Here is a 13,780-nt window from a genome sequence, read left to right as displayed (position 1 = left end):
TTTTGAAAATTTATTAATTATCAAATGTTAAAATAAAAATTTCCATACAATTAACTCTTTGTGAATTTATCTAGACGAGTTAATGTATTATATGAGATATTTTAATGGATTTATATTATTACAGTTAAAACAGTAGTCGAGTTCGTGAATCATTATTTTAATAATGTAATTAATAGATATAATTAATTATGTAGTCAACATCCTGATTTAGCAATTAAAATAGTCTGGATCCAATTGCTAGATGAAATTAGACGATAGAAACTTTTATAAACCAGATAAGACGAAACGGGTTTTACAGAAGATATAGATAATACAAGAGACATACTGCTTTGGCGGCGCCTCACGGTAACCCTGATTGTTATTTAAAGTTTAATAATTTTTAAATAAAAATCGTTTTTTTTTATAGATATTGCTCTGTTTGTATATATATCAGTTCACATGTAATGAATTTAAAATACAAAACAATAAGAGGATTAAACATCGTAAAACCCGGTAAGAAATTTTTTGTGGGTATTTCTATGTCAGTATCGGTGTGAACTATTGTATACTGTATTGAGGAACTGTAATATTAGCAATAGTTTTGACGGATGAGTCAATGCAGTTGATTAAAGTTGACAATCGCCAAATGCTTTTGGCGATACCCGCAATACTTCTGGTGGATAGTCCTATTAAAATCTGTAATTTTATTTATGCTAACATACTGCCTCTATATCATACCAGCATTGACAATAATAAATTTTAATAACAGTACCTATTATTCTTGTAAACTTCAAAAGAAAACTGGCAATACCAAATTATGAGTCTGATAATCCTAAAGATTGATAAATTCGATTGCATATAAAATTAATAATCAAATAAGTTACCATAAAATTAATAGTAATTAAAAATGAAGTTAATGAAAGAGATACGAATACCTTTTATGACATTTAACCTACTAATACGTTTCCCAGTATGTACGTTATAAAATTGCTTGCCGGCTTATAAACTTTTTTTTTAAACCAATCCCAAAAGGCAAGACAGTAAATGTTTGCCTCTGTCAAAGAAGTCTATTTAATAAACATGGTGAGAGCGTAGAAATGTATCTATCTTGCGCTGAATTATATAACACTATTACAGGGTGGGCCATTTTAATCTATGCATCTGAATATATCGCCAGAGGTGCCACCTATATGAAAAAATGACCTAAACACAAATAGTAGAGTTTGATGAGGCACATTATGTTCTGACATCAGATTGAACCTAGTTCTTGGGGTTGCTTTAATAACCAATTTGGATTCGGTAAGAGATAGAATAACACTTTGAAAGTTGAACCTCCTAAAAAACTATTTTTATTTAAAATTATTTGTTGAACAATGTTAGTAGCTTTCGGAGATCATTATTGCATTTAATCGAAAGAAAATGCGCTTAGTCTATTGATAATTGTAGGTCAAAGTAATTGATACAGGCGAATATCCCGCATTGCCCTTGACAAGTTTTGACTAAAGCATTTTTCTGTAGTAAGCGTGTTTTCTTTCGATAAAATTCAATCATGACATATTTTTAGGTCGCATTTCCTCCGAAAGGATCAACTATCTTATTTAAAGTGTTCAACTAAAACTAAACTAAAGTTCAACTATTTATTTCTTAACTTTTCGAATCTAAAAGGTAAGAAATAGAATAAGTTAGTACTTTAGTTTCTCTATGTATTGTAAATGCAACAGTTTCTCCAGTTACCCTAGGTTGATTAAAGGTTTACTTTTAATCGACCTAGAAATTATTTTTAGATACATTTGTGAGCTTTAAGCTCATATATCAAAAGGAAAATGAAATTTTCAACAAACACATTACAGTAACCTACTAATCCTTCAGAAATATGATAAAGAAAACATTTAATTAACAAAATTTACACTTAAAAACACTATGACACTGCAAAAACTTTTCCACCAAATCTTTAAAACTGCAAGAAACAAATAGAGTATGATTTAAAACACAGAACTTTGAAACGATAATCACAGATGTTGATGACAACTTTTTTTTAATACGCAATCGAAGACAAAAATTAGATCACACAAGAAATATTTAGCTAAACACAAGAAACTTAAAATTTTTATGTAAAACAAAATCTTCTTATCTGATCTCATCAGAGTTAGATACAAAATGAAATATAAAATTTTTTTTTGTTTGAATGTATATTAAGATTTTTAAAGTGTGTTAAAATAATCTCTCACCATTATGTTATTGAATGCCTCTATTTAACACTCAGTTCATCTAATTTTAAAAATAAAAAAATAAAAACTATGTTTTTAAATGTGATTATTTCGTTTTCTTAACGGCACTATAATTTTTTTTAGGAAGGAAATTAGGTACCACACATTAGTATGACATTACAATTGTTTAAGATGCGTGGTGGCTATGTGTTCAGTATGTGTGGTTTACACAGTTTTGTAATAAAAACAGAAGAATTTAAAAAAAAAATAATGGTAAGTATATACGCCTTTAAAATAATTACATTTTACAATTAACATTTTTTTTTTTTAGAGAAAATAAGAAATTATTTGAGTACAGTTCAGAACATACAAAGATTTTTTAAATTGAAATTTAATACTAATAATAAATATTTTTTAACTTCCCGGTTTAAAAAAGTTGTAATCGGCTTAGTGATGAGCAAAATTAGTCTTGGTCTTTTTATAAAACCAAGACCAAGACAAACATAGTTATCACTTACACAAGACCATTGCCAAGAAACCAAGAATCAAGAGCGAGACGCAACTCTGCAAGACCGAGATCTATCTAACTCTACAAGACCAAAACTTATTTGGGCAAGACCAAGACTCATTGCAAGACTTTTACCAAACTTATCGTTGAAAATAATGAATGAACCGCCTAGAGTTTTTCTATGTGCTTTTTTATTATATCTGAGTAAATTTTCTTTCGCATTTTAAGTAAACCAGAGAAATAAAGAAAAAACAATAACTGATATACTAACTTTCGGTATAAGACAGTTTGGATGGCAGACTAAGATTGAGATAAATTTTGCAAGACCAAGACTAAAACTAATAATGCAAGATACGTTGATCAAGATCAAGACCAAGATACAATGTTCAAGAACAAGAACTCTTGTTCTTTGTCTCGCTCATCACTTAATTCCGACAATCCAAATCGATATTTCCGTGAATACCTTTACGTTTCATGCATTTTTACGTTCAATGTATTATTAATAACACTTTTAGATTGATGTTTGTGTGTTATAAGTCAAAATTATAGTATGAACGAAAAAATGTCCGCCAAACGAAAAATGTCAGACGTGTGTTCTCTTTAACTTGCGAGTTCTGTTAGTTACATGTAATTTTAGCAAATATGAATTTAAATAAACGTGTCTAGGAAAAATCCTGCGTTAAAAGCGACGTTCGCTTGACCTTAGCCTCAGTCAGGAAATAGTTCCTTCTGTTTTATGGGCAGAAGTCATGAAGTCAGAAGTCAAGTTACATTAACAAAGTTTAAATAAATTTTTGCGTGATGTATTCATGAGAAGGAAACGAGATTCAATTTCTTTTATAAAAATTTATTCTATACTTATTGATACCGGTTCGGTTCTAGTATTGTGTTCATGTTTCTAGGAAGTAAATGAACACTAATGAACACCTACATTAAGCCGGACAATACATCTAATAAGGAAAAAAAATAGAATAATATAACAGAAGTGATTTATTTATTTCATGGATACTTATCGGTGAACGGCACTGCAACAGTTTTCAGTGAAGATACTCTCAAAATTCGGATACCTAGCAAACTAAAATCTGATCCATGTTAATTTGAAAATAGTGTCCTATATAACCACGCTGAAAATTACATCAACTTTAAAATGTGGCAATTCGACTGGAATTGAACAAAGGAAATTTTTATGGACAATTCAATTTAAAAAATATTGAATCCCTTTTTAACACCTGGACCGTACACAGGAACTTACAACTATTTACAAAATTTGATGAAAGGACAGATAAAATCAATTACGTTTAAGGCTTTTTAAGATAAATAACTTCATAATAAAAACCGCAAATACCAGCTATCATAGGTTACAATTAAGAATTTTTTATAGAGAATTACAAAATTTTTTATAAACTGTTTTCAACCAGAAACCGTTGGACATTTATTTTGTTTCTTTAAACTTTATAAATCTATTATATTTCGATATTTTTAAAAGACGAAAAATCGGTTACAAGGTGGTATAATAGCTAGCTTTATACGGAAATTGTACTTAGCAGACAAGGTGCATGGGGGTCAAATTGAAGCATAGGAAATATCACATCCCACCAAAACCCTAGGTCAAAATACAACCCCATCAAAAATATGAATTTTGAAGACTTTTGATTCAATTATAAAATACTACTAGATACCAAAAATATTTGACTAAGAGCCATTTTTTATGGACACCGTTTCTAACACGAAAGAAATAGGTTGTGTTTCTCTTTAAGTTTACTACATCCAGTATTTTTTCCATCATTTATTTTTCAATTTCTATGGTTTTTATCATAAACATAATATTTTTCATTCATTTTGAAAGCATATTTTCTTCAATGAAACCCCTAAAATAATTTGTCAGATATTTATTTTCTGTGAAAAAATTCTGTTTACGTGTCATATTGTCAACTTTTATAAAAATAATAACAAAAATTTTTTTATGAAAATTAGAAAAAAAAATTTTTATACGAACAAAAAAATTTTGTAACACCTTTTTTTCCAACAGGAAAAGATAACATATATTTTATCTGACACAATTTCTCCATCAACACATTTTTCTACCTTTAAAAAAAATTGAAGAAGACAAAAATACGAATTATTCCTCTCTTTTTTTTATGAATATTTATATAAAATACAAAATTTTATTGTTACCATCTGCATTGATACTTTTTCTTCCCGAAGAAACATCGATCAAGTATGTAAAGTATGGCATAAAATAAGGTTCGGATTTGTTCAAATTAAATTATCTGAAATTCAATCTATCTAATGGTTTTTGTTTTTAATTCGGACCATTAATATTCGTAAACATAAAATTTTAAGAAAAATTTGTGGTATGAAAAACGCATTTCGAACTTCTGTAGTTGACCTACGTTCATTGCTAATGTCTTAAAAAGATTTTCCTACTTTTCGCTATATCGTTTCCAAATTTACGTTTCTATTTACCGCAAGCACATCTAGAACATGCCAATGAAGAATGATTTCGTTTTTCGTTTTTTCGAATTTTTGGTTTCTAAACATTCACCACGTAGATTTCGTATCTGAATAATGGATTTTTCAACCCACATTTGATCAGAATCATAATTTGACTCGGCAAAATTCTGGATCATATTATCTTATTTGGAAAATTTTTTTTCTCAGAAAATATTAAGTGTTTTTAGAGCAAGAAAAATGAGAATTTTAATTTGAAATCTTTCGTGCAATTTCAGTTGTTTTTAACATCCGAACTTTAAAAAAGAACGTTAAGTTTGACTGTTAGTAATTTAATGGAGAGTGTTCTTAGCTACGTTTAAAGTTCGAGTTTAGGGTTCCGTATCCGGAACAACTAAAAAATAGGTAATGTTCCTCAAAATCGGTTCCGTTTGGAGAAGGCTCTTAGGAAAAAGGTAATTTAATGGGGAGTGTTCTTAAATATGTTTTAAGTACGAGTTTAGGGTTCCGTATCCGAAAAAATCGTCGGAGGTTTTTTAAATTTTGAAAATTGTACCTGTGTGTAATGTGATTTTCGGGTGCAGTATCCTTCAAATATTCAATATTATTGTGATATGTACCACGTGCTACTCTACAGAACAAGAGCATATTGTACAATGAATATTCAATATAAATTCTCATGCATTATTATTCTTAATAGTATGGAATAAATGGGAGAAATATTATCCCCTGCCTACGTTTTGAAATGTATTTTAAACAAAAATATAATATGAATAGGGTAGCATGCTTTCAGCTGACACAAAATTTTTAAGAATATTAAAATATTTAAAACAAAAAAGTTGAATGGGCATTGTAAGTAAAATTAATTTAACTCTGATAATTCTGACGAAAATACAGCAAGATAGTCTTTGAATTCTTAGAGGCCATCTCGAAGAAGAGTTAAGTTCGAAAAATACTTTCGAAGTGGGTACCTACTATTGACTCTGATCTGCACTTGGTTAAAGTTTTTAACAGTATCGTTAACGATTCGAATTCGTTGTTACTTTTCTGATAAGAGCTGGATCCATTGATATCCCTACCTAAAGCTGAAGCTGATAATATCAGATACAACCTTGACATGATTTCTGATTAGGATCCTATCTAGGATCCTAGATTCAGCTTGCATTAAGAGTTACATTTCTTACAATAATTCATTCATGAGCATTTGCGATAACCTTTCTAGAGGCAGATCGATTGAGACGCTTCCCCCAGGAAAATCAATTGGCACATTACTTCTTATTGGCGCATTATGTCTAACAAAAATTGGATTTGAACTCCTGATCCAACTCGTATCTTATATATAGTATCTTATATGTAAACTTTAATCTCGGAAACGCCCCCAATGATTTTCATGAAATTAGGTAAGCATAGGATTTTTGGGGCAAAAAATCGACCAAGCTATGTTTCATTTTTATAAAACATCTTTTTATTTCGGAAACTGCTTCAACGAAAAAATAACGTGCAAAGCTTGGTCAACCAGGTACTTAAACTATTGCTAAAATAGGCACATTCGGTTCAAATTCTAGAATCAATTTCCAGTCGGGTTAAGATTATAATGTTTTTATGATAATATTTTGTTTGTTTGCGTTAAAGGAAGTTGTGCGTTGTGTTGGTATATCCATCAGATGGGGACACCAAATCATACTTTAAAAAAAAATTCAAATACAATACTACCAATAAAGTCTACAAAAATCTGTGGTCCACCCTGTATATACTTATTTTTGGTAGTATATTGGAATTATTAAATACATAACAGACATTGTACATAATATTATGTTTGTTGCGTAGTAGAGCCTAGCGTGACATGAAGATAACGAAGGAACAAATTGAAGTTTCGCTACAAACAAATACAATTCACAGTTTTTTTGTGATGTTTGTATTGTGTTTAGTACATTACAATTTTGAGAGTACAGAATGATTATAAACATGGTGCGACAATTTATTCATTATGAATTTGTTAAAAGCTTCAGGATATAAAACACTTTATTAAATTAAGAGACCATTGAAGTTTGCTGTCAAAATGAACGAAAATCATTTACAAACCAGAAGAACCAAACTTGTCGAAGCTATAGTGAGGTTTCATATTATAGTGACTTTTTTTTTAGATAAATGTAGTTAGCAATATTTTAAAGATTCTAGGTTAGGTTAGGTTATAGTGGCTGTCCACGAAGGGCACACTTAGGCTATAGACCCCATTGTGATACCATATGTGTTTTACCACCTTTCCGCTGATAATTTCATTTATCAACTACTCACATTCAGAGGCTGAGTGCACCTTCTTCATGCATATACTACACTGTACTACACTAAAAGTTCATCAAAAATTTTACGATTGAATGAATAATTTCCGACACATTAATTTTTAATTTTTTAATGATTTTATCTTTCCTCGCATCGACACTTTTGCAGAGTATCCTCGCTGAAAGTTAGCCAAAGTGAAGCCCTCATTGCCATACTCTCACCTTATTTCACAAGTATCTTAATGTTGTGGTTAACATCCAAAATAGGGTGTCACCTCCGGTTTTCTGACATAAATCTATAAAAGAGTCCACCCACATCATTTAATTTACCACCCCATTAATTATAATTGATCAGACTACCGCTAACGGTAGTCAAACGGTCGGAGGAGATGGGGCTTTTCCTCGCTCGGCAACTGAGCCGGTTAGCTCATCACAAAATACAGCACACTACAAAAGCAGGGAGATTATAATAAAGGAATGCATTATACTCGATTGTACAACTAAGCCACATTGAAAAAATTTTCTTCCTATAAAAACTTTTTATTACAGTGTACAATAAAAATTCTATAAACTGATACTCAATCATAAATATCGCCATTGGTGTTGATAATAATTAATTATACGTCCAATTGATCTAAAAGATGATACGAATATAATTATTAATCACATACGTTTGCATGATACATGCGGTATAAATGAGCCGTATCGTATGTATACTGTATAGTTAGTGTATGTAGTCTATAGTATAAATAGAAGCGTTGGATATATTCTCTCAAATGAAATGTATTTTTATTTTCTTTACAATACATAAATTACAATAACAAATGTTTTTATTTCAAAATGAGATCTACATGTGTCGAGTCGAGTACCAACGAACTCAACAGTCAACGAGCATAAATATCTTCTAAACGTATATGTTTTTGTATGATATCTCAATTTTGTATACTGCAATTGGTTTTAACTGGGTTTATTTTTGAAAAAAAAAAAACAACAAATAATGTTTTTGTATACCTACATGAACTAACTTTAGTTGGGAAATGAATATTTTAGAAAAAAAAAAACAACTTTTAACAAAAGAAAACCGACTTCAAAAGAAAAACTTTGCCAAAGCAAATTAATATGCACTAAAAAGGAAAAAAATAACGATAGTATAATGTAGTTAAAATTATTATTATTTTTGGATAGAACAGTTTGCTACATTAGGTTGGCTGACACCGTCTCCAAAAATAACAATAATTTTAACTACATTATATTATCGTTATTTTTTTACTTTTTAGTGCATATTAATTTGCTTTGGCAAAGTTTTTCTTTTGAAGCCGGTTTTTCTTTTGTTAAAAGTTTTTTTTTTCCTGATTTTTAGTGATCTGAAGTACACTAACTAATTTGTCACAAAAAAAAGGAATCATCGAAATCGGTTGGCGTGATATTGAGTTATTCGTCCTCTTGCCGTGCATACTTAATGCAAATTAAAGACTTGATTTTCTCATGGATGCCGTTGTCAGAACTGGACTTAAATGAAATGGGACCACACGGGAAACATCAGTTTTCAAATAGATAAAGAATCGTCAAAATCGGTTAACCCAGTTCTAAGTTCTGAGGTAACACACATTTAAAAAAAAATACAGTCGAATTGATAACCTCCTCCTTTTTTGTTTAAAGTCGGTTAAAAACCCGACTTCAATGATGCATAACCTCCTCCTTTTTTGTTTGAAGTCGGTTAAAAAACCGACTTCAATGATGAATAAAAAAAATTTACATATGAAAATTTTTCCGTAGAAAATTTATGAAACATTCTGCACCAAGAATTCAATAAAGAATGGGAATTGAAAGAAAATAATTGAACAGAAAAATGATTTTCTTGCACAATCGATTTTTTTTTATTTAAAAAAACAAACATTTTCTGGATGCAAGAAAACTTACATATAATCAGTCCATTTATCGAGTATTCGACGAGAAAGATAAATATATCGAGGACTTCACGCTTTTAAACATTGAAATTTATACAGAAGGCGTAATAAATACTCATTAATTGACACAGGAAATTTCAGTTTTTTGGTTTCGAGACACCTTAAGAAATTAGAACCTGAACTTTTTTCGCTTTCTCTTCTATCAAATTTGACAAAACTAATAACTAAATCAGTGTCATCTCCTTCCTGTTTTGAAGTTGGTTAAAAAGATAGGTAGTTTATCGCATCATATATTTTATTTACCAATTCTAGTTTCACTAGAGTGGTGACGAAGTTGTTTAACTAGAAAATTAATGGACAAGAAAAAGTATTACAAAATTGGATAATAAAAATTTGTTCTAAAACCCATTTAAGTTTATCTAACTTTAAGGCTTCGCAGGAGCATCAATTTCAATACCCTTTTTTCGAACGAATGTTATTTAAAACGTATGTTTAAATTGTAATTTCAGGGATCTCTGGCGTACATGGCTTCTGTATAAACAACTTTATTTAACATGATTTAACCTACGTTTATCGCGTCGAGCTTTTTCTAAGACGCGTTATATGCCGATAGATTTTTAGAGATTTTAATTTAAAAGAATTGTAGGCATAAAACTTGCCTTTTAAATGTGTGAAAATACAATCAACGAAACAAAACGTTAAAATAAAAACTTTACTCCTTAAAAGTTCACAATGAAAGTGGCAAGTAACCAAATTGTAGCTAGGCATCATCCTTTTTTGAAGCAATTGGATACTGTAGTTATTTATATGTTATCTAAAAGCACCCGCTTAATAAATAAGCTGACAGGTTGAGAACTCATACAATAACAAACCAATTGGATTTCATTTATTAAGAAGTATGGTAGAGGTAAAACAAGGCAATTATACGTATGCGCATACTCACTACGAGACAATAAATAGTGATCTATATCAAAAATTTATTATCTAAGATGAGAATCGTTACGAGGTGTGCATTCCACACTTTTCGGAGATAGCAACTGTAACAATTAAAATGACTCTAAAGAAGAAAAGAGGAATGCATTTAAATTTTATAATTTACGATTTGTTTTTATAATTCTGTGTCTATAAATTTTGACTGTATTATAAAATTTAACCACCAATTCATGATCGTAATCGATCGTAATAATAATGGAATTACATAATTCCATAATTAACTAGATTAATAAATTTCAATGGTAATAAACAATAATAATTTTATAATATTACAATGAAATTTTTTAAAATAATTTACTAAAATAATGCCACTCAACTTAATAACACATGTTCATTAAAATGATATTACACCATCTATGTATCCTTGCTTACTCGCTACTCATACCCAAAACCAGGGCTGACTGCATGGTTCGTATAGATAACATTTAATTCATCAAAACATTCTCGTAGCAAGAGAGAACTATGATTTATTAAGTGTAGTGTAGAAATAGTAAATGTAAAATACAAAGTGTTCCAAAATTAATATAGGTATCATATTTTAACTAATATTTATTTATGGTGTTCATTACATACAAGTTTCAAATGGAATGGCATAAAGAATATGCTGATGTTTTAACTACAAGATCAAAATTGAATTTTTTGAATTCTGATGACGTCATAAAGTTAAAAAATACCAAAACACAGGCAAGTTTGATCCGATCTTATTGGAATTTTTTTGAAACCCACTAATTTTGATCGTTCTTTTCAGCTGTGAGTTCATTTTTTCGCAAGCTATCCTCTATGTGCTTAATTCCGGGACCAGGACTCCACAATTTTGAAAGCTATTATAGCTAGGTTAGTTTTGATTACAAATTTGAAAAGTATGACTCAAATATAGTAGGATTGCATACTTGGTTTATCCAAATTGGATAAAATTTGGATGTTATAAAGCAAAATTCAATTTTTTGTATTCTGATGACGTCGTAAAGTTAAAAAATTATATTTTTTTGGTAATACATGCAAATTTGTTCCGATCTTTTTGGATTTTTTTTTTGAAACCCACTAATTTTGGGTCATGCTTTTCAGTTATGATGTCAGTTTTTCGCTATCTATTACTAATGTGCTTAATTCCGGAACCGAGATTCCACATTCTTCAAACCTAGAGCTAGGTTAATTTTGATCACAAATTTGAAAAGTATGACCCAAGTTTAGAAGGATTACATACTTGGTTTATAAAAATTGGATGTGATAGAGCAAAATTAAAGTTCTGTCACATCCAATTTTTTTATTCTGATGACGTCATAAAGTTAAAAAATTCGATTTTTTTGGTAACCCTGGTTAATTTGATCCGATCTTTTTGGAATTTTTTTTGAAACCCCCTAATTTTAGGTCATTCTTTTCAGTTGTGATAAAAGCTGATAACCAGATTTAGACATTTCCCTCTATCTCGAAAATCGAAATTCTGCCATATATATGTTCTATGAGAGAAAACGCTTCACATCAACTCAGGAGCTTATTTCCTACGCGGAAGAAAGCTAGGGTTCATGGATTTTTTTACGTGCCATGTCATGTAAACAATAAACATTGAATATATAAATTATTAATTACCTTAGTGATATTATCCCACGTAACATCTATTTAGAAACAGATGCTTAAATTTTTTTTTAAATCTTCACAAAATTTGATTCAAATTTGGCTTAAATTTTTTTTTAAATCTTTGTTAAATGATATTAAACCTTTTACGAAATGAAGTGAAGAACTTTTCCTTATTCGAAAGTTTGTAACAAAAACTAGACCAAGTTATTTTGTAAATTAAGTATGCAAAACTTTTTCTGCATATAATCCAAATTGTTATTCTATCTGTCTCACATAATTTGTCGGTGGTAGTGTTCAAACTTTAAGACTGTGTCACAAAGATAATAGAACTGGATATGTTATGCATGGGTATGACGTATATCTAGTAGTATAGTAGTTTACTCCAATTCAATTCATTAGTAATATTAGATAGATGATTATGTACAATGTAGTGGTTGAAGAGGTCACATTCGAAGTTTATGATGTCACTACTAACTCAGACGAAAACATTCATAAACTTACTAAAGTAAGTAAATTAAAGTTAAGTAAAGTACTTTATCATTATTACTTTAATTTAAATATAACTAGGTTATATAATTATTCTTACTGTTGCATGAATATCAACCATAAGATACAAATTATTCCAAAAGTTTATTATTTAATTCAATAATATAATTGAATTCAGTTTTAAAAGTCCTACACAAGATTCAATTCCATAAAATTTTTTTCTCATTTTACATTTTTCATTCATCCTTTTCTTCTATTTATTTTAGAAAATTTTTTGGGACTGAGCATTCATCGAATTGGATAAAATAATATATTAAATTTATACAGTGAAACCTCGATTACTCGAATCTCGTTCAGTCGTAATTATTAGGAAGTCAAAAAAAATGCCCTTTCCCCCGCTGAGCCCCTAAATATGCAGTATCTTGAATTATTTAGACTTTGAAACTCAAATAAAATGTTATTTCTTAGCGAGGTATTGAAAGTACATATTTATTCTCCGTAAATCGAATTAAAAAAAAAAAAAAACTGTAAGTCGAAGTTTGAGCAATTAAATACTCTGTATCTCGAACTATATACTTGCTGAGTCGAAACCTCATTAACGCGAATTTTTATGTATTTCCCTTCAGGTTAGAGTTATTGAGGTTCCACAAAATGCAACCAAAAATTGTACAGCCCATTGTAGCCCATAATGTTTTAAAGATAGCAATTTTAAAGATTAACTACTCAAATAAAGCAATTCGGAAGTCATCTCTGGCAGTAATTTGCTATTATTCCAATTAATAGATACGCATGCAAAATTTGGAATACCAAAATACGTTTATCTGCTAAGATAACAAAATAATAACAAAACAACACGAGAATAGCACAAAATAAGCGACAGCTCAATGAAACTCGCTATTTTTACTATATAATCGGAAATTTAATTGCCCATCGACGATATCGCAGTTCTCAATTGATAAACAGACTTTATTTTATTATAGATTGATAAAATAGCATTAAAAAACGTACCGAAAGCCAGTTATTCACGGAATTTCTTCGACAATGTTTTCAAAAAACAAGGTGATTATTCTATTTTAACTCCCTTGTTATTTTCTCGAAAATAAGTTTAACTTTTTTGTGCTTAGAAAAAATAAGTGTTACTTTCTAATAAGCTAGAAAAAATTTTAATACTCATGTATTCATACTTTCATACTGACACTGAGCACTCTTACTTTTGAAGCACACAATATCATCTACACTAGTAAATAACAGTGGTGATGTTGACAATGAAATCATAATTAGAATCAGTATCATACTATTATACTTCTAGGGAAGGAGAGAGAGACTACACCCACTTTTAATAATTTATAATGAAATGGGTTTGGTTCTATAGATGTGGTTTTACATTGTATTAAA

The sequence above is a fragment of the Chrysoperla carnea genome, chromosome 2 (assembly GCF_905475395.1).
Source record: "Chrysoperla carnea chromosome 2, inChrCarn1.1, whole genome shotgun sequence".
NCBI classification, from domain to species: domain Eukaryota; kingdom Metazoa; phylum Arthropoda; class Insecta; order Neuroptera; family Chrysopidae; genus Chrysoperla; species Chrysoperla carnea.
This window is presented reverse-complemented; position numbering follows the sequence as displayed.